The 20041-nt window shown below is 36.8% G+C and overlaps 1 protein-coding gene across 2 annotated transcripts in view; it reads right to left on the bottom strand.

Moving 5' to 3' along the window:
- The window catches only part of LOC128233724 (muscarinic acetylcholine receptor M1-like), a 117517-nt gene that overhangs the window by 16063 nt on the left and 81413 nt on the right, over positions 1 to 20041 (bottom strand). The gene's annotated exons all lie outside the window — the stretch shown is intronic.

Genomic DNA, 20041 nt, shown 5'->3' on the forward strand with positions numbered 1-20041 from the left:
AACTTAATTTGAAGTTTTCATGTAGGACTAAGTGCAGAATTTGTACACATGTATTATGTTCACAGTATTTGTATGAATATTTTCTGTTTCTTTTTTTCTCCTTTTCTCTTTCCTGCTTTTATCCTTATTTTTATTCTGCGGTCTCAACGGATACGTTTTTAGACACAGAATTCGATGTGATACAGATCTCCATGCAATGTGCTCAATGCAGTTGTATTAAATTTCTGTTTACGGAAGCCATTTTGTGCCATGAACAGTTTCATTTTGTGCAGAACTATTTCTGGGTCCGTATCACAGAAGAACAATAATCGATCATTGTAGCTTATCCTTAAATTTAAAGATTCGCTTAACTGCTCATTGATCATGTATAAAGTGTAAATGGTAAATGTATATTCTAAAGTGAAAATATTGAAACTAAACATATTAACAAATGAAAACACCCTTTTTCAGAAACAGTTATTTTTAAAGAGATGTAACAATTCATTTTTTATACTTCATTTAAAACATTTTAAAAGGTTCATAACATGTTTCTGTAAAACAGTGCCTGGAAAGCTTCTAAAAATACTAACACGTTGCAAACATTAATTGTTCAAAAACCTCAATCTCTGTATTAGATTCACCAGCCACTTATCTGAGTGTGAGTTTACATTCAATTAAACACCAACTCTATGTGCATTGTGCATTGGTGTTCGTGTTTCGAGTTCCTATAGTATTATTGAACCTCTATCTCATGTACATCAAACACATCAGATACAAGCTACGCATCCCTTGACAAACTTATAGAACTTGCTTCTATTGTGGTATTTCCATCTTCATAATAAGTCAAATATTTGCGAGTATGTTCGTACTTGGGGGTTCTATTTGTATGTTAGTTACAAACAGGTTTCGTAAAGCAGATGCACACAAACTGAAGTAAATTGACTAGACACTATCCCTCTCTTCTATTTACAGACACAAACAGCTGTTTTAAGGTTTATAATCGTATTGGACAAACAATTTCTATTGTGTTAACACAGATGCCCTTTGATATTTGAAAACAGAAATAACGGAGAGAATCGTAATGACTAAACTAAACGGAAAAATGCAATCACGTATGTTACACAAGTATCTTGACTCTTTTTATGAAGTTGGAAATACCTCAGACAGACTCATTTCCTGAGGTCTGATACAGAAATCATGCTTTGTGTTAAAGAAGATCAATCCAAGAGCCATTGTGTGGGGTAAATCTCGTGAAGTAAAAAACGTGCACAATAGGCAATAGGAATGCATCTGTATTCAATCAATTCATCAACCGGAATCTCCTCAAATAGTTTTTTTTTTTGGCTGCGTTGTGCCAACTTCTAGAATCATGTCACTAGTAGATAAAAATAATGCTCAAACAACAAAGAACACTTTTCGCAAAAACTAGCGTAAAGAGGAGAAATATGCGTCTAGTGGGACTTGGGACTATTAGCGCTGTATGACGAATGTCCTTTTGTCGGTCACGTTGCGTGTATGTTAGTTGAAAACAAAGTATAACGTTCGTGAGGAAAGCAATTGTCAGGGGAATGCTTGTCTTATATCTGAGGTTTTTGATGTATATGAACGAGTAGATCAATAATTCCATTGAAACTTCAAATACGAACATACATGAACACTTTAGATGGATTCAGTGTTGAATTGAAATTAGAACCACACTCATAGAAATGGCTGGTAAATTGTAGGTAATGCATGAATATAAGAATACTTCACATTTGCAACATGTAATTCACACAACTGTAAAGATAGTGATTGATCTGTTTGTTTTATAGTCATTAAGTGTTAGCGTTTCATGGTGAATTTCGTCCATATTATATTCGTATTATATGGACTCTTTCTTGTTGAAGGTTCTTTTGAATCGTGCCCAATTTCACAGATTAAACATTTGTTTCAATATCGAGTTTCTGCATTGCCACAAAGCTATCTTTTTCTCTCTTCAAACCATTACTTCATTGTCAGCGTAAAAGGCTTACCATACATCTAGCAAGCATTCAACGCATAATGAAAACTCTTTAAAAAATGAAAATGATCTTAAATTTGAGGCAAATGACTTTCATTGATACATTTCAAAGAATAGCGTCTCGATGGAACAGTGGCACCAGCCGTCAATATACAATAAATATCATATAATGTATAACAGGTCGAGGCAAAGACACAAACATTTATTCGCGATGTCCTTGCTATTTCCTGACCATGGCGGATTCAGTGGTAACACCGGATGTTGAGAGAGACACAGAGGAGGCAGAAAGCGCCCGGGGTGGTTTTTCGCGACTGGAAAATGGAGGTTGTCAGATTTCCGGCTACACAAGTTGTGGTCTGGTACAAACGCTTATAGATTGCTTACAATATTGCCATACACTTTCATCACTGCCATTTTCTTTTCTCCTTCACCATGCCCAATCGGCTTAGTTGAAAACGCATAAGGATTCATACATCAACGTCAATGGGTTAAACACAGTTTGTTTTTAAAGTTATGATTTATATATTCAATATGGGTAGCCAGACATACCATAACATTTACCAAAACAAAAAGTTTTACCTCCAAATATCGGTGATGGTGTCAAAACATTCCACTGGGTAGAACCGTATGACCCTCTGTCTCAAACATCTTACGAATATTCAATTGAAACAGTATTACAAGATAACAGTTTTGTCAATAATATCAAACTACCCACAAATATTGTATTCCCATCGTAATTATTGTAAATAATGGTGTGTGTTTTATTTCAGGAAATACAACTCATTGTAGTTCGTCGGTAGTTTCATACTTTATGAGCTACTTCCAGTGGAAGAAGCAATTAATCTGCAATGTTTCCATTCACGGTTGGTTTAGTAGATATTTTCATGGAACTTATCTAATTATCGGTCCAGAATTATGGCAGTATCGCCGCTCCAATCAGCAACCATAATTGGCGTTACCAAATTCCATCGCTAAATTCAGTAATTATGTGTGACATAAACAATCAGATGCGCCAACCGTTTATGACACGACCACGATTCGACATCAACAATCAGATGCGCCAACCGTTTATGACACGAGCACGATTCGACATCAACAAAATGTAGTAAGATATATTATTCGCCGAGATTAACCGACAACGTTATAGAAAACATGCCTTTTCGTGGAAAAATGAAACAATATTGTAACGATGCATTTTAGAGAAGAGGATATTTTTAAATTAAAAGAGTTTTACATGTTGTGTATTTATATGTGAGAACTCGTACTAGTTTGCCTACATAGAAAGTGTTTGCATACGGCGTACTGAAAAAAGACTTTCCCCGCCCCCCCCCTAACAGTTTGCTGCATAAAACGTTTATCTTATATCGAACAATTTACCGCATTAAGTCGTGCGGAACAGAAAGGAGTGGCACGGTTAACTTAAATTAAAAAATTGTCAATCCTTGCCAGGATATGTCAAGTGAGGCAAAGCTAATATAACAGTGGAAGAGATTGTAATCAAGGAAGTTTTATGGAGACTTTATACTTAATAGCATTGTTGAAAGAACATGATGAAGATTTAATTTAATTACGGAATGTAGCAGAGGCAATCAGTATGTTTGATCGAAACTTTTATCTCGAAGCATGCCTTGTGCGATGTCAATGACACGACGTCTGAGTAATGTATTCGTGCGCCGCTGTTTACTTATTCAAGCTTGAGATGACACTAGGCTGGTGGGATATACTCCTTCATGCTTAAGAAACAAACGAAGAGAACATTGATATGTCAATGATACAACTCTTTATCTGATTTGTATACAAAGTTAAGGAAGTTATTCCACACAATATCTGTGTAAAGCTTCAGTGAAGTTTGTTTCATTAAAGGGACTACCTCAAGTTTGATAGAGCCACAGATCGAAGATAAATCGTATAAAATGTGAACGAAATGTTTGCATCAATGTTAAGTATCTTTGAAATTAAGACTCTTTGGTTGATAAATATTGCAAAATGTGACAGAAAACGCACTGCCGACAAAGGAATGCATCTGTTTTGAATCAATTCACCAACCGATATTTTCTCAAATATCTGACTGCATTGTACCAACTTCCAGGATCATGTCGCTAGCAAATAAAAGGAAAGCACGAACAACAAAGGGCACTCTTCGCAAAAAGCTGACGGAAGCAGTAGAGATTCTCGTCTGGTCGAGGACAAAACCCAGAAGTTTAGACTGTTCAGCTCTATGTGATGAATGTCCTTTTGTCGGCCACATTGCGTGTATATTAGTCAAAACAAAGTGCTACATTTGTGTGAGAAGCAAATGTCAACCGGATGTGTGGCTTGTATCAGATGTGTTTTGATGTTATAGGGAGAGTGGTCTAATAATGCCATAGAAGTTCACTCCGAGTACGAACATACATGCACCGTGTGTATTCAGTGTTTTATTCAAGGCAAAATCACTGTCAGATTAGCAGCTGGCATATTTGATGCAAAGTGTTTGATGAGTTTTTTTTGAATAATTAATGTCTGCAGCCTGTTTGTAATTCGTATTAAATATGAAAAGAAAAACACTTGAGAACGTAATTAATTCAGTATGTTGACTTGTTCTTCTTTCCTTGGCGTTCTGATTACAAGAATACCTGATGGCGATATGAAGACCGTAAACCAGAAATACAAGTCTGTGTTTGACAGAATGAGGTCGGCAATGAAAGACACCCACTCCAAGTTAGTTTGAAAGAGTATACAGTCATTAAAGGCCATTTGGTTTTGTATATAGGCTTCTCTATTGTCAAATACAAAAACAACAAAAACACAAAACCGTTTTGTTTCATACAATTTCATGTTGATATATAGATACAGAATACCCTTTGAAGGCTGGCAAATCCCTCAGACGGTCTATCAGATTACAAGCTGTTTCAACAAGATTATCAATCTAAACTCAATCAGACAGGATTACGACATTTGACTGCTATTGAAATCGAATGAAAGCTTATCTGCGCTGATCAGCATATGATCATTTTTTCGCAACGCCTTAATGTGTGTTTTGATGCACAGTAAACATTTAAATGGCTGCCACTCCAGATATTTCTATCGGAAGTTATGATTGAATTAATCTTATCACACAAAGTGTTTGCAATGATCTTTGTACCAATGGAAATCGAGTTTTATTTAAATTGTCGCCTGTTCATATTCTGTCGAACGATCGGTCGATGACTACATCTTTCTGAACGAATCTATCGAGGGTTACATAATCTGTTGTTGAAAAGTTTGCTTTACATTTGCCCGGAATCGTGCAGTCAAACAAAAGCTTGAGACGTTCGATTTTCATTGGTCCACATATTATAGCATCCTCATATCATGATGGTGTACATTTGTAGCGATCTACTTAAAATGGTCCTCGTTCGGGCTTTTCCGTTTCTGTAAAATGATAAAAAAATATAGACTATATATTGTTTTACTAGTATCATGTTAGTGGTGACTTCCGGAACAACTCAATGCTTTTTTCGAACATAGTATTTCTTTTTCGTATAATGTGTCGTCTGATATGATTGATATACATAAAAGGTAAAACACTAAATATTTCTGCGGCTAACGGTTGCAGTCTGGTTCGTAGCTTGTAGGGTAAGCGGAACGGTGCAGCACGGGGTTGATGTTAAAAAAGCCAAATGCTTTGTACAAAAACCCGCAACTATCTCTCTATCTATGTATATATACCGTCTAGCATAAACACACTGTTTACTTAATATGCGCCTTTCGATATGTTTCCCATATTGCAAGGTGTTGCACTTTATAACAATCTGGTTAGCGACAACATGTGAGCATTGTTTACGATTCACGTCGGACAATCACTGTCCACATGGAAAACCAATATGTTACGGTAATCATGAATCCAAATTAATTAACAAGTATTTGTGATCATTGAAAGAGTTATCATTTCCCTTCACAGAACCGCCAGTAACAGGTGGTGACATAAAGTGTTTTGAAATAACCTGAGTAATTGGCACTGCTGTTAATGGTTTAAAGGAGTTCTTTAATTAATCTGTTGTCTCATTTGCATAATTGCTCCGGTAAAATGTTTGCTATTTTATTTTTATACTCGTTAAACTTGTACTATAACACCCTTACAATAATATAGCACACATCTATTACATCAGTTTAGTGTATAAGCACCATGGTTACATGGTCATAACACACCAGAAACAAACCTGAACAAAGGAGGACAAGACAACGACATTTCCAGAACGAGACCATGGTAAATACTTCAGTCTTTGACCCGGGTACACTAAGGATACCAACAACAAGAAAAGCCAATCACAGAAATGGCACGGTGTCATTTCAATGCCCGATATCAATTCCTAAATGAGGTCTATTTCCGGAAATTGCAATGCCATTTCTGAATATTTAGAAACACCGGAAAACTACAGTTCCCAATGATGAATACAAACCCTTGTATTAGGCGTTGACTGAATGCCAATGATTGCCAAATACAGAGTTGTAGCTGAACCTGGTTAACACTGCTCAAGTTGGTCGTGGTATAGAATTGCGGGAGGTTATTACTGCTGTATTAGTTCGAAACACAGAAATGCCCTTTCAGATGACGTCGAAAGAGGCATTGAAATGCTTTTGTTTTGTTGCCATTCAGATACTGAAGTTGTAGATGAACTTGTTTAGTCCTACAGTATCAGTTGAGTCAACCCACGCGTTTCTCATTTATTCGTTTCCTTAGTTAATTAGTAATTATTGATTGTTTTATTCCAAGTTAAACGTACTTTGTTAACCAAGAAAAACCAAGAAAAAGTTTTTACACCGATGAAAACCGGTCTTCGTTTCTATGATGATCATTAATATTGTAAACGTTGATTGTATATGTTTAGTGTTTGCTTGAATAAACCCTTTGAATCTTGAAAACAGTGCTCTAAATAAGAAAATCGTTATGAAATTTCCTTTGTTTTTCCTGTGCTCGAATGTTTTCTAAGTGTGCGTGTGTTGTCTTAGTGTGCGTGTGTTGTGTTAGTGCGCGTATGTTGTCTTAGTGCGCGTGTGTTGTCTAAGTGTGCGTATGTTGTCTTAGTGTGCGTATGCTGTCTTAGTGCGCGTGTGTTGTCTTAGTGTGCGTATGTTGTCTTAGTGCGCGTGTGTTGTCTTAGTGTGCGTATGTTGTCTTAGTGTGCGTATGTTGTCTTAGTGTGCGTATGTTGTCTTAGTGTGCGTATGCTGTCTTAGTGCGCGTGTGTTTTCTTAGTGCACGTATGTTGTCTTAGTGCACGTATGTTGTCTTAGTGTGCGTATGTTGTCTAGGTGTGCGTATGCTGTCTTAGTGCGCGTATGTTGTCTTAGTGCGCGTATGTTGTCTTAGTGTGCGTGTGTTGTCTTAGTGCGCCTGTGTTGTCTTAGTGTGCGTATGTTGTCTTAGTGCGCGTGTGTTGTCTTAGTGTGCGTATGTTGTCTTAGTGCGCCTGTGTTGTCTTAGAGTGCGTATGTTGTCTTAGTGCGCGTGTGTTGTCTTAGTACACGTATGTTGTCTTAGTGTGCGTATGTTGTGTTAGTGCGCGTATGTTGTCTTAGTGCGCCTGTGTTGTCTTAGTGTGCGTATGTTGTCTTAGTGTGCGTATGTTGTCTTAGTGTGCGTATCTTGTCTTAGTGCGCGTATGTTGTCTTAGTGCACGTATGTTGTCTTAGTGCGCGTGTGTTGTCTTAGTGCGCGTGTGTTGTAATAGTGCGCGTGTGTTGTGATAGTGCGCGTGTGTTGTGATAGTGCGCGTGTGTTGTTTAGTGTGCGTGTGTTGTCTTAGTGCACGTATGTTGTCTTAGTGTGCGTATGTTGTCTAAGTGTGCGTATCTTGTCTTAGTGCGCGTATGTTGTCTTAGTGCACGTATGTTGCGTATTAAGCGCGCGTATGATGTCTTAGCGTGCGTGCTGTCTTAGTGTGTGTTGTCTTAGTGTACGTGTGTTGTCTTAGCGTGCGTGTTTTGTCTTAGTGTGTGTGTGTTGTTTAAGCGTGCGTGTGTTGTCTTAACGTGCGTGTGTTGTCTTAGTGCGCGTGTATTTTCTTAGTGCGCGTGTGTTGTCTTAGCGTGCGTATTATGTCTTAGCGTGCGTGTTGTCTTAGCGCGCGTATGATGTCTTAGCGTGCGTGCTGTCTTAGTGTGTGTGTGTGTTGTCATAGTGTGTGTTGTCTTAGTGTGTGTGTGAGTGTGTGTGTGTGTGTGTGTGTTGTCTTAGTGCGCGTGTGTTGTCTATGGGCGCGTTTGTTGTCTTAGTGTGCGTGCGTTGTCTTAGTATGCGTGTGTTGTCTTAGTGCGTGAATGTTGTTTTAGTGTGCGTGTGTTGTCTTAACGTGGGTGTGTTGTCTTAGCGTGTTTATGTTGTCTTAGTGCGTAAATGTTGTTTTAGTGTGCGTGTGTTGTCTATGTGCGCGTGTGTTGTCTTAGTGTGCGTGTGTCGTCTTAGTGTGCGTGTGTTGTCTTAGCGTGCGTGTGTTGTCTTAGTGCATCGTTTCGATTGTTTAGTAATTGCATTTTTTTATTGTTGCGTCTCATAACACTATCGAAAGCTGGTTTTGGGCGGAACTTTTTTCTTTAGGATTGTTACATACTTTATGAACATTTTAAGGTGACTTTTGATGTAGAATGTTAAATGGCATTTGCCTTTTAAGGCATGCCAAAGTCTAGTGCCTCACAATATCGTGATTAAGGACCGCACAAGCAATCGCTGGAAAGGGAAAGTCGACATTCAAAGCACTTCTTTATAGCCAAACAGTGATAAGTAAAGACGGCATGTTACGGAATTAAAATAGGAAGTTTAACTTAGTAACACTCACCAAACACATACTTTCAAATGAGAAATTACCAGTATTCTGAAAGCCAAAAAATGGATAATCATTTGACTTTATTTCTTAAATCTTGGAACATTTTCTTTGCTCATGTCGATTTTATTGACCAAGATTTTCTATTTTTGAGAAGAAAATATCATTTATATTGAATGCCTTTTTATGTATGCTGAGGGCATATTGGAGATGAGTGAATCTGCTAATTGTTATCAAGACCATTAAACAATATAGATGGCCAGGCAGCAAGCTAAGCTGTATAAAACATGAGATAACGCCATTAACTCAACAGGGATTTTAATCGAAGGACCTTTATTGCTGTAAAGCATAACAGTATCGATTCAAAGAACCATTTCAGGTTTAATTTAATTACTACGGTAAGCGAAGCAAACCAATCTTAATTATTTCTTATTTGTTGGACGCGATGTATAATTACAGATTGCCTTTTCAGAAGCCCCTTTGGCGCTTCCGTGTACAATGTTCTTTAAGTATTTATGTGCTACCTCAAGCGTAGTATTTGTCTAAGAGGGAATCCGGGATGTATAAAGCTGATACTATTCCCAAATGCCCGAAAGACATTCGGGCAATATATTGAAATGTCATTTGTATAGCTCAAATTCACTACGTTGAATCTCTCTTGCTTACATAATTCGTCTTGTCCTTGTCTAGGACTGTGTGTGATTGACATTTCATGACGGGGATGTTCTTGTATTTTGGCAAGCAATATTCTATATGGGCTTTTTCTAATTGCATTGAAATTCTCCCTAAATTATACTGTCAATGGCTTTTTAAGGTGTTCTGAGAATTCAACTGAGGACTTTTCAAGAGAAAATCGAAAAATTATGTCTGGAAAAAAGAGTAATTGCCCTAATGCTTCATCTTCGTCGAATCCTTACAAAAGAAAAAAACGTTCGCTTGCGCCAAAGTATTTGTCATGGAAGTAGTTCAAATAAATTTTGTGTCTTTATTAATCAACTTCAAACAGAAAAATAAAAAGCGAAATGAAAACCAAATGTTATGGCGCTGTTGTCCAAAATTTGGCCGAATCTTAGAATTAGCCTCTATCCTATATTGTCTCGTATGTAACACTTGAGGCATTTAGCGAATGTACACGAACAAGCCACATGTTTACTATAAAATATCATCATATGTACACAATCGATTTATATTTGAACAAAAGCATATCAAACGGACGAAATTTTCGTGTATTCTTTTGTTCTTTTTTAGTGCTATTCTTTTTTTTATTTTTAAGTAAAATGCTGTTTTTTTTTCTCATGCAGCTCACTTCTGAAGTGCATTGCTTATTGTCAAATACATGTAAAACCAAATAGTTTAAATAGAAGTAAAGTTTGGTCCGGCGTGAACACTCATACTATAAGAATACTAAACCACACTTGCCACCACCCTGTGAATTTGTGTAAATCGGTTCCGAATTTATAATTGGTTCATTCCATCATCATTAAAGTCAAACCGCCAGATTCCTTGGGCAATTGAGTTGGAAAGAAATAAATGTTTCCCTGCATTAAAATGAAAATAAACCACAGAATTACAGTAGAATGGTAAGCAGGCCTCTTAACTTTTTCCTACAAGAGTGGAAATTCTCCAGACAACACTATTTCCTGTACTTAGAGCCATGTTTTGTGTTAATCTGTATTAATTTAGAAGCAATTGTGTGAGGTATCACTGCTAGAAGAGAACAACCTGCGCACGAGAAATACATCTGTGTTAAATCAATTCTTGTCTAGAATCATATCAAATATTTATTACATTTCTATATGCTGCATCCAGAGCAACTTCTTTGGCAATGTGATTTCAAGGACATAGATTTGATAAATTCCCGACTCTAAGGTAAACATATACGATAAAACTCTGATGGCTGGAACTACGTTTAGGCCGCTGGATACGTTACACGTTTTTCGATACATTGTGCTTAGTGTAGCAGATCAGTAAATCGTGTGTAATCACATCGAAGAATGACCAATGTTCCCTCCTTCGGTATGTATTTCATTTTGCAATTATTTGTTGGTAGTGTACATATATAGTAGTTAAAGCCTCCGGGAAACTACTGTTTCGCTGGTCGTTCAAAAGCGGCGATTCCAACAGCTATCGATACATATATTTTGATGAATGTGTGCTCTGTTGCGTTCAGTGTGTCTCGTTCAGTGTGTCTCGTTCAGTGTGTCTCGGTCAATGTCTCTCGTTCAGTGTCTCTCGTTCACTGTATCTCGTTAAGTGTCTCTCGTTCAGTTTCTCTCGTTCAGTGTCTCTTGTTCAGTGTCTCTCGTTCAGTTTCTCTCGTTCAGTGCCCCTCATTCAGTGTCTCTCGTTCAGTGTCTCTCGTTCAGTGTCTCTCGTGCAATGTCTCTCGGTCAATGTCTCTCGTTCAGTGTCTCTCATTCAGTGTCTCTCGTTCAGTGTCTCTCGTTTAGTTTCTCTCGTTCAGTGCCTCCCGTTCAGTGTCTCCCGTTCAGTGTAACCCGTTCTGTGTCACTCGTTCTGTGTCTCTTATTCAGGGTCCCTCGTTCAGTGTCTCTCGTTCAGTGACTCTCGCTCAGTGTCTCTCGCTCAGTGTCTCTCGTTCAGTGTCTCTCGTTCAGTATAACTCGTTCAGTGTCTCTCGTTCAGTATCTCGTTCAGTGTCCCTCTTTCAGTGTCTCTTGTCAGTGAAACTCGTTCAGTGTCTCTTGTTTAGTGTAACTCGTTCAGTGTCGCTCGTTCAGTGTCGCTCGTTCAGTGTCTCTCGTTCAGTGTCTCTCGTTCAGTGTCTCTCGTTCAGTGTCTCTCGTTCAGTGTAACTCGTTCAGTGTCTCTCGTTCAGTGTCTCTCGTTCAGTGTATCTCGGTCAGTGTCTCTCGTTCAGTGTCTCTCGTTCAGTGTCTCTCGCTCAGTGTAACTCGTTCAGTGTATCTCGTTCAGTGTCTCTCGTTCAGTGTATCTCGGTCAGTGTAACTCTTTCAGTGTAACTCGTTCAGTGTCTCTCGTTCAGTGTCTCTCGTTCAGTGTATCTCGGTTAATGTAACTCGTTCAGTGTCTCTCGTTCAGTGTATCTCGGTCAGTGTCTCTCGTTCAGTGAAACTCGTTCAGTGTCTCTTGCTCAGTGTAACTCGTTCAGTGTAACTCGTTCATTGTCTCTCGGTCAGTGTCAATCGCTCAGTGAAACTCGTTCACTGTCTCTCGTTCACTGTCTCTCGCTCAGTGTAACTCGTTCAGTGTAACTCGTTCAGTGTCTCTCGCTCAGTGTAACTCGTTCAATGTCTCTCGTTCACTGTCTCTCGTTCAGTGTCTCTCGTTCAGTGTAACTCATTCACTGTCTCTCGTTCAGTGTCTCTCGTTCAGTGTAACTCGTTCAGTGTCTCTCGTTCAGTGTCTCTCGTTCAGTGTAACTCGTTCACTGTCTCTCGTTCAGTGTCTCCCGTTCAGTGTCTCTCGTTCAGAGTCTCTCGTTCAGTGTAACTCGTTCAGTGTCCCTCTTTCAGTGTCTCTCGTTCACTGTCTCTCGTTCAGTGTTTCTCGTTCAGTGTCTCTCGTTCATTGTCTCTCGTTCAGTGTCTCTCGTTCAGTGTAACTCGTTCAGTGTCTCTCGTTCACTGTCTCTCGTTCAGTGTCTCTCGTTCAGTGTAACTCGTTCAGTGTCTCTCGTTCAGTGTCTCTCGTTCACTGTCTCTCGTTCAGTGTAACTCGTTCACTGTCTCTCGTTCAGTGTCTCTCGGTCAGTGTCTCCCGGTCAGTGCATCCTAGGCCGCAGCCTTGTGCCTTTACACAGGGTCTGTGTTAATTATCACTTCGGGGCTTTTCAATGTAGTTTTTATTGTATTACTCTTTTAAGCAGTGGAAATGCAAACAACATTATATAAAGCTAGTTATATATAGCTGCATTATAAACATTTTATACACTCCAAATCTATATTTTTCTGAGTGAGTATTTTTCCATAGAAGTCAGGATGGAAACCAGTCAAGTTCATGTATCGCTGAACATAACATGATATTCTGTTTTAAATTTGGCAAAATTTTATTAAGAAGGACATGCAACATGACAAAGCACTGACAATTTATTTCTAGTATTTCATAGTATTTTATTTCGCAAGTTGAGGAACAATATTGTAGAACGCTCCACTGACTATGACATCACGCAACTCAGATACTGATCACAAATTAAGCGTACCCTCCGTAGCAATTTCACCGCTCATGTGTGCGCCTCGTGTTATATCGAGTGTTTCACATGCTGAAGAACCAAAGGAGTGTGGAATTTCCATATCATTCAATAATATTTCTTGACAAATGAATGAATTAATGTACACTATCGCCGTACTCTATTGTTGTTATCCGATATTTAATGAAATAATCAAAAAAGATAAATGCAAGAACTTTTATTGTAAAAGTGGTAAATATTATCAAGAAGTTGAAGAATTTTTTTTGAAATAGATATATTTTTTTGTAATTTCCTTTTGATATTGGTTTGACTTAAAATTGTGATTCACCTGTTAAAACTATTTTCAAATGAAAGTGGTGGAAAAAAATAAACGCTGGAACGAGTGGGCTGTAAAGGGCTTGTAAAGGGTTCTTCCCTGGCCGTACCAGGGTTTATTGTTAATGATATATTAATATGCATGCAGTTTGTGTTCGTTGTCTTCTTTCCTTCATCGTTTGCGGACCTTGATTATCAACATTGTGCATTTAAAGATTCACTCTTACTCCCAAATAAGATTTAGCACAATTGATACAAATGTTTTAATATCACATAAAAGAAGTGTTAATGTCAAAAACGATGGTTCTTATGAAGGATACTGACTCAGAATTATATTTGAAAGAAATTTGCAGAAAACGAAGTATTTCTACCTTATGAGACGATAGTAGATCACAGTAAATTTTTTAGCACTCACCAATTATTTAATATGTTTGCTTTTCAGCTATTAAATACACGGTTACAATCTTGTTATCAGTAATTAATATTTTCCATAAATGCATTATTTAGTAAGTAGTTTAAGGTTTATCATTCAAAATCTATTTTTGTTATACATGTGTATGTATTAATTTTGAATAAGAGTGTCACTTTAAACAAGATTCAGCCTGTAGTTAAAATGTGGGCCTCTGGGATTCCTCTTGCATTCCCAGTTTACAATTAAAGGGATAATCTGATTCGGAATTTTAGTTTCACATTTATTGAAAGCCATTTATCAGTGTTAAGCAATCATTGGTTAGTGAAATTACAATTACTATGTGCATTAAGCGATGCTCCAAAAATAGCATACTTTTTAACATGGAAGTTATAAATTATTCAAACCATTTATAGAAAAAGATAAAGAAAGTTATCGGAAAACAGCCCCGTCACACAATAGGTACTGATCGGACTGACAACAACAACAACAACAACAACAACAACTAAAAGTCCATTTTTGATTCACTGCGTTGCACTACAATTGTTCATTTAACCGACATAATGCTGTTTACATAAAGACAAAATATGCTTGGATAAAAATGTAAGAACATTTATATTGTCTGGCCATATCAAATAATGAATTAATTTATTAATTTATTTATGTTGTTGTTTTACTTCTAAACTATGATAGAAACGATCAATTTTTTTATGTATTTGGTACTATTGCATACAGTTTATATAGTATTTCCATTTTAAGACCAGGGCATTCCGTATATGGATTTTAAAATTTTAAAAGTGTGTTTCATTTTTTGTCGATGAAGTTTGCGTTTTTCTTTCAACATCAGAACTGATGACGTAATCAAATGGACAGTACAAGAGGTGGGTCACTGAGTTTTATTTAATTGGGTTTATAACCGAGTGCGCTTGAGCGCGTTTTAATACATTGTCGAATAAAAAAAAATCTATTTACACACAAGTAGCGTTTTTAATATATTGACACAAAGCCAACGGTAAGGTTTTACCACCAAAGAGCGTTCTTTCTACAACACATAATATAACAACTCGGCGGTCGTCTACGCATATGGGAGACCAACTTAATTTGGCGTCACTTGATTGCCGGAAATGGCAACAACCTTTTAATAAATAATAAGGTGATGATTTACACTGTGTAAGTTTATGGCATTTGTGGATTTATTACATGAGCACAATTATGTTATGGGATAGTTGTCAGTGCGCTATCCGTTTATGTGTATTAGAAATGTCAGCGCTGAGGGAAATAAAGAACCAAAATACACATAATGAAAAAGGTTTCGTACCAAATTCATCTTTATTGTTCATAAACTGTGTAATTGATTACCATAGAACAAAATGTGTTGCTCTACAATGTGTCGTTTAAGAATGGTCATACCCCCGTCTGAAGTACGCAATGGAGACTAGAAGGCCAAACTCTTAATTTTTAAAGCACTTGCGGCTTTAGGCGCGCGACCCGAACTTGTCCAAGATTACTATTTTATGTCAATGTCGGAAAAAATACACCCAAACTTTTATTATTTCAGACTAGAAATAACAAAATTAGTATTCGGAGAGAAGTCAATACCCCCACCAACATTTTCATCATATGCTTTGCAGGGGAGGGGGTACATGATAAATTGCACCCACAAGTTGCGCCCTTCTTACTCAAAATCCAGGATACGCTCCGGTAAACTAATTAACAATACAGCAACAATAAATTTTCACTAACCTTTTTAATAGAGGATACATTTTCCTTTATAACTTATTATCGGTCCGATATACTTAATTTAAATTTATAATATCATATTTTATAAGGAACGACGGAATATGGTATGTTCTAAAACACATGCGACTGTTTAATTGTCTTTTATTATTCAATTGTTCTTGGGAAAAAAGCATGAACATATCAAAGAGGTGGAAATTTTTGTCTTCATAAAAATTTAAATTAAGACAGATACGCTCTCAGCACGATGATGATGAACCTATCTGCTTAATATCAACTTGATGCCAACCACCGAGAGAGATACTGACGTTAAAAAGGCAGAGGACAGGTCTAGCTTGGCGTTCAAATTAAACGAGTGTCTGCCACCCAGCATGACTAATTCTTGTATGATGTATGTGTTTAATGGCGTACCAAATGGCTTTACAGTGCACCGTCAACAACAGCTATATACACAGTATAGATACAGCAGGAATCGATATCTACACCTGTATTTCATAGCTACAGGTGTAGTTAAAAGTACAGTTACAGCTGTATATGTGAAGCTGTGGCAGCAATTGACAGCTGTAGCAATAAATACAAACATTAGCAGTCAAAAATTACAGCTGTTTATAAATTTATAACTAAAGCTAAAAAAAAAACAGTTTGCTGTAAATATTTAACATGTTTGGTGCCAACAGAATGCTACAGCTATATTTCACAGCCTACTCATAGATATAGCTTAACTTTGGAATACACACACAGCTATTAATTACAGTTAAAACTTGATAGGTGAATGTTGTCATATTGAGACTTTCAAGAGTTTTAGGCCGGGTTTTAAAGGGCAGGACGCTGCAGATAAGAAATAGGGTTGCTAAGGGGTTAAATGGGCGCATTGCATTGGGCCGTGAAGAGCATGCATCATTATAAATTTGACAGAAAGTGTGTTAAATGGAAGTAATTAAAGGTTTCAACAACCAGATATTTTTAAGTTTGTTTGCTTTATTATATATTTAGATTTTAAACAAAACAAAGGAAACATTTGCTTATCTTACGCTTTCATATCTAAGAAGGCATGTATATAAGGGTGCATATGCCGGTCTTTGTTGGAGCAAATGGTTGTGACAGGGTTGCAGCACCCCCGTTATTACATAAGCTAAACTCCTAGACGTTTGCACCACTTTGTGTGACGTGTGAAGTTCAATGGAAACTACAGGGCGAAGCCTATCATGTACACGCGACTTTGTTGAAACGGTTAAAACTAAAGACCCAACATTACAAACATGTTTAAACACGAACGTGCATACTTAAAAGAGTTACTAATTATATCATCATATTGTAGCTAGAACGATGAGATACAACTTTGTTAAACAAGTCTACAACATTGTAGGTTTGTACCCCATACATACAATAATACAACAAAAACTACAGGGACAGTTCCAGTAGTCAAGCGATCAAAACAGTGATGTAATTGTTTAAAGTGGCACTCTTATTCAAAACCAATACTTATGTTAAAAAAACACATGTATAACAAACATTAATCTTGACTTATGGAACATATTAATTGCTGATTACAAGATAGAAACCGTGATTTTAATAGCAGAAAGCGCCAAATTATTAAATGATTGGTGAATGGTAAAATATTTACTGTGATCTACTGTAGTCTCATTAGGTAGAATTACCATGTTTTATGCTCATTTCTATCAAATTAAACTCGGTATCCTTCATAAGAAGCATTGTTTTCGACATTTAATCATCCTTTTTGGAATATCAAAACAATTTTATTCATTGTGGTAAACCTTATATGGGAGTAAGAGTGCATCTTTAAAAAAACCTCCATTGGTCTCGATATGCATTGCTATCATCTCATAATGCATCATTTCTTTGAACACCTTTTATCAATAATTATAATGGAGTAATCGCGTAGAGAGTGTTTGAATGGCCGTGAATCGTATAATGAGATAAAAGACAACAGCCAACATCATGTATAACTGAATGCTTTCAAAACTGTTGTTTTAACAGCATAAACAAGTTTATTCTGGCACTCGGCATGAGTCGAAATTTTAAGGCTTTTTGGAACATCAAAGTCCTTGCCAGAACCGACTTCCGCATTGAAGGCAAATAAAAAGCCGATATTTTTTCCCACTAAACAGACCACAATGTTTCGTCCCAGAGGGCGTCCAGCCCTGATTTTCAAACGTCTGGTTCGACGTCGTGACGTAGAAAAACAGAACACAGTGAGCATCTGAATCATCGGATGTTTTATGACTTTGCACTGGATGGCTGTTACCACCTATCATTATTAAGCAGTAAAAGTACCGGGCCCGTTTTATTAAAGGATCTTATCCGTAGCTGTATACATATTCTTAAATCTGCATAATTGACACAAATAAATGTTGAATAAATTTTAATAATGGCGTAAGTCTTATGAACTCACCTCTGAAGCAAAAACACGAGAATATGAGAACAGTAAAGTTTTATTTTACGACTTCTATCTCTTTTATAACGGATCACAGGTGAGTGACCTGGTATAGTATAGGTACTCTTCTCTAAGTGACGACGGTTTTGTGTTTTATCCAGACTTGTCCACTTTTCTGATGATTCTCATGGATGATACTAATAATACAGTAAACAGTATTGTTTCATCAAGTAGAAGGTCACAGTTAATCATATATAAATTTGAGCTTTAGGCTAGCGCAAACCAATTATAAACATCACCGAGTAATGGGCGATCGTGTTGCTGGTGGATTGTTTTTAAGACAATCTATATCTTAGGGTAATGTACTACTTCCGACAAATCAAGTACATTTGTTAAACACTTATAATGGAGGTCATATTATGAAACAGATTTGTTTACTACAACTTTCCACCACGTCTTATCACCCATATGTTTGTAAGGGTAATGTTCAGTAGCTCGTCCCTTCACGACAGTACAGTTTTTGTTCAGAAACACCTGTATAGTAGGACATATGAGATAATGCCACAATATGGTATAACACAAATAAAAGGCAGCAAGGGTTCGGTGAGTACTATTACAGATAAAAACTTCCTTACATAAACTCCTGGAACACGTTATGGCCACTGTGATAGAATTGGAGAGGACGGGCAGACACAAACCATACTCGGCTGGTGACGGATCAGACATGGCGATGTTGGTTTATTTTGCATAATTGGCATGTGCGTGCTGCGGGTTGAATTGATGGGGCCGACGGGCTGTCAGCGAGGGGGAGATGTTTACTGTTCGCACCATGATGTAGTCTCGCTTTCTTCGTGTATAAAAATAGCTGGTCGACTTAACAAAGTTTTCTGTTGCATTATTAAGATATTATCAGTAAACATGAGTGTCGAACACAATCTATGTATTTTTTGTTAATTTTTTTACTAAATTCTTACCGTAAGGAAACAATTACCCTAAAATACATTGTTTAACGCATTTAATGTAGTTCATGTTTTGTGCTGTCTCGTGGGTGCTTATTCGTTTTGTAGATAGGCAAATTGTATACTTTACTATGTTGTTTTGATAGCTCTGCCTCTCAAGGTCTAGGCGGCAATATCGTGTGGGTGTTGGTAATGGCGGTTTATTTTAGATTGCTTGCGATTCTTATATCAAGAAACATTACGCGTTATTTCGCAAACATTCTTATTTTTGACCATGTCAGAAAGACTATTAGTGCAAAGGTTATAAGATGCACTCTTACTTTCAAATAAATTTACCATAATTAATAAAATTGTTTAATTATTAATATTCCACAAAGGATGAATAAATGTCGAAAACAATGTTTCTTATGAAGGATGCCTAGTTTAATTTGAAAAAAATGAGCATAACACACGGTATTTCCACCTTATGAGACTATAGTAGACCACAGTTAATCTTTTAGCATTCACAATCATTTAATATTTTTTGCGCTTTCTGCTATTAAAACATGGTTACAATCTTGTATTCAGTAATTAATATTTTCCAAAAAATATTTAGATAAGCAGTTTTATCACTAAAGGTTTATCACTCAAAATTGATGTTTGTTATAAATGCGTTTACATTGATTTGAATGAGAGTGTCACTTTAAAGCTGCACTCTCACAGATTAACAATGTTGACTTTTATTTTTTTTTGTCCCAGAATCAGCTGATTTTGGCATCAATGCATTTAATTCAATCATACGAGTCTATGATAACACACTAAAGTTCAGATCTCAATTGTTTGGAAAACGGCCGAAAAAAACTCATTTTTCTTAAAGCTTTAGTAATGCTTTTAGTCATAAAACATCAATTTTCGAACGTTAATATAAAAACTGAGACCTGATCTTTTGACAGAAGTCTTATATAACTGGTTTCCAGACATACGCACAAATTGGCTCTTTCCAAGACAAAAAAGTTGTCAATACGGTCAATATGTGAGAGTGCAGCTTTAAAACAAAGAAATTGGCTTTGATTAAAATTTGAAGCGGAAACAAAATAAAACTGCAAGCTGTGTGTGCTGTCACGAGTGTCGCTTGAATGTTTTATATTGTTCATTTGATCATGCTACCATTACAAACTATCAAAGTTGATCTAACTAACGGCTTGTGACATAACACACTATTAAAGTTGGTCGATAGATAACTATTTATTTCTTCATTTGAAGAAGAGACTGAATAAAACATCATTTATATATATACATCAACATTACCCATTAAA

This window comes from Mya arenaria, chromosome 5 (assembly GCF_026914265.1).
Source record: "Mya arenaria isolate MELC-2E11 chromosome 5, ASM2691426v1".
NCBI classification, from domain to species: Eukaryota; Metazoa; Mollusca; class Bivalvia; order Myida; family Myidae; genus Mya; species Mya arenaria.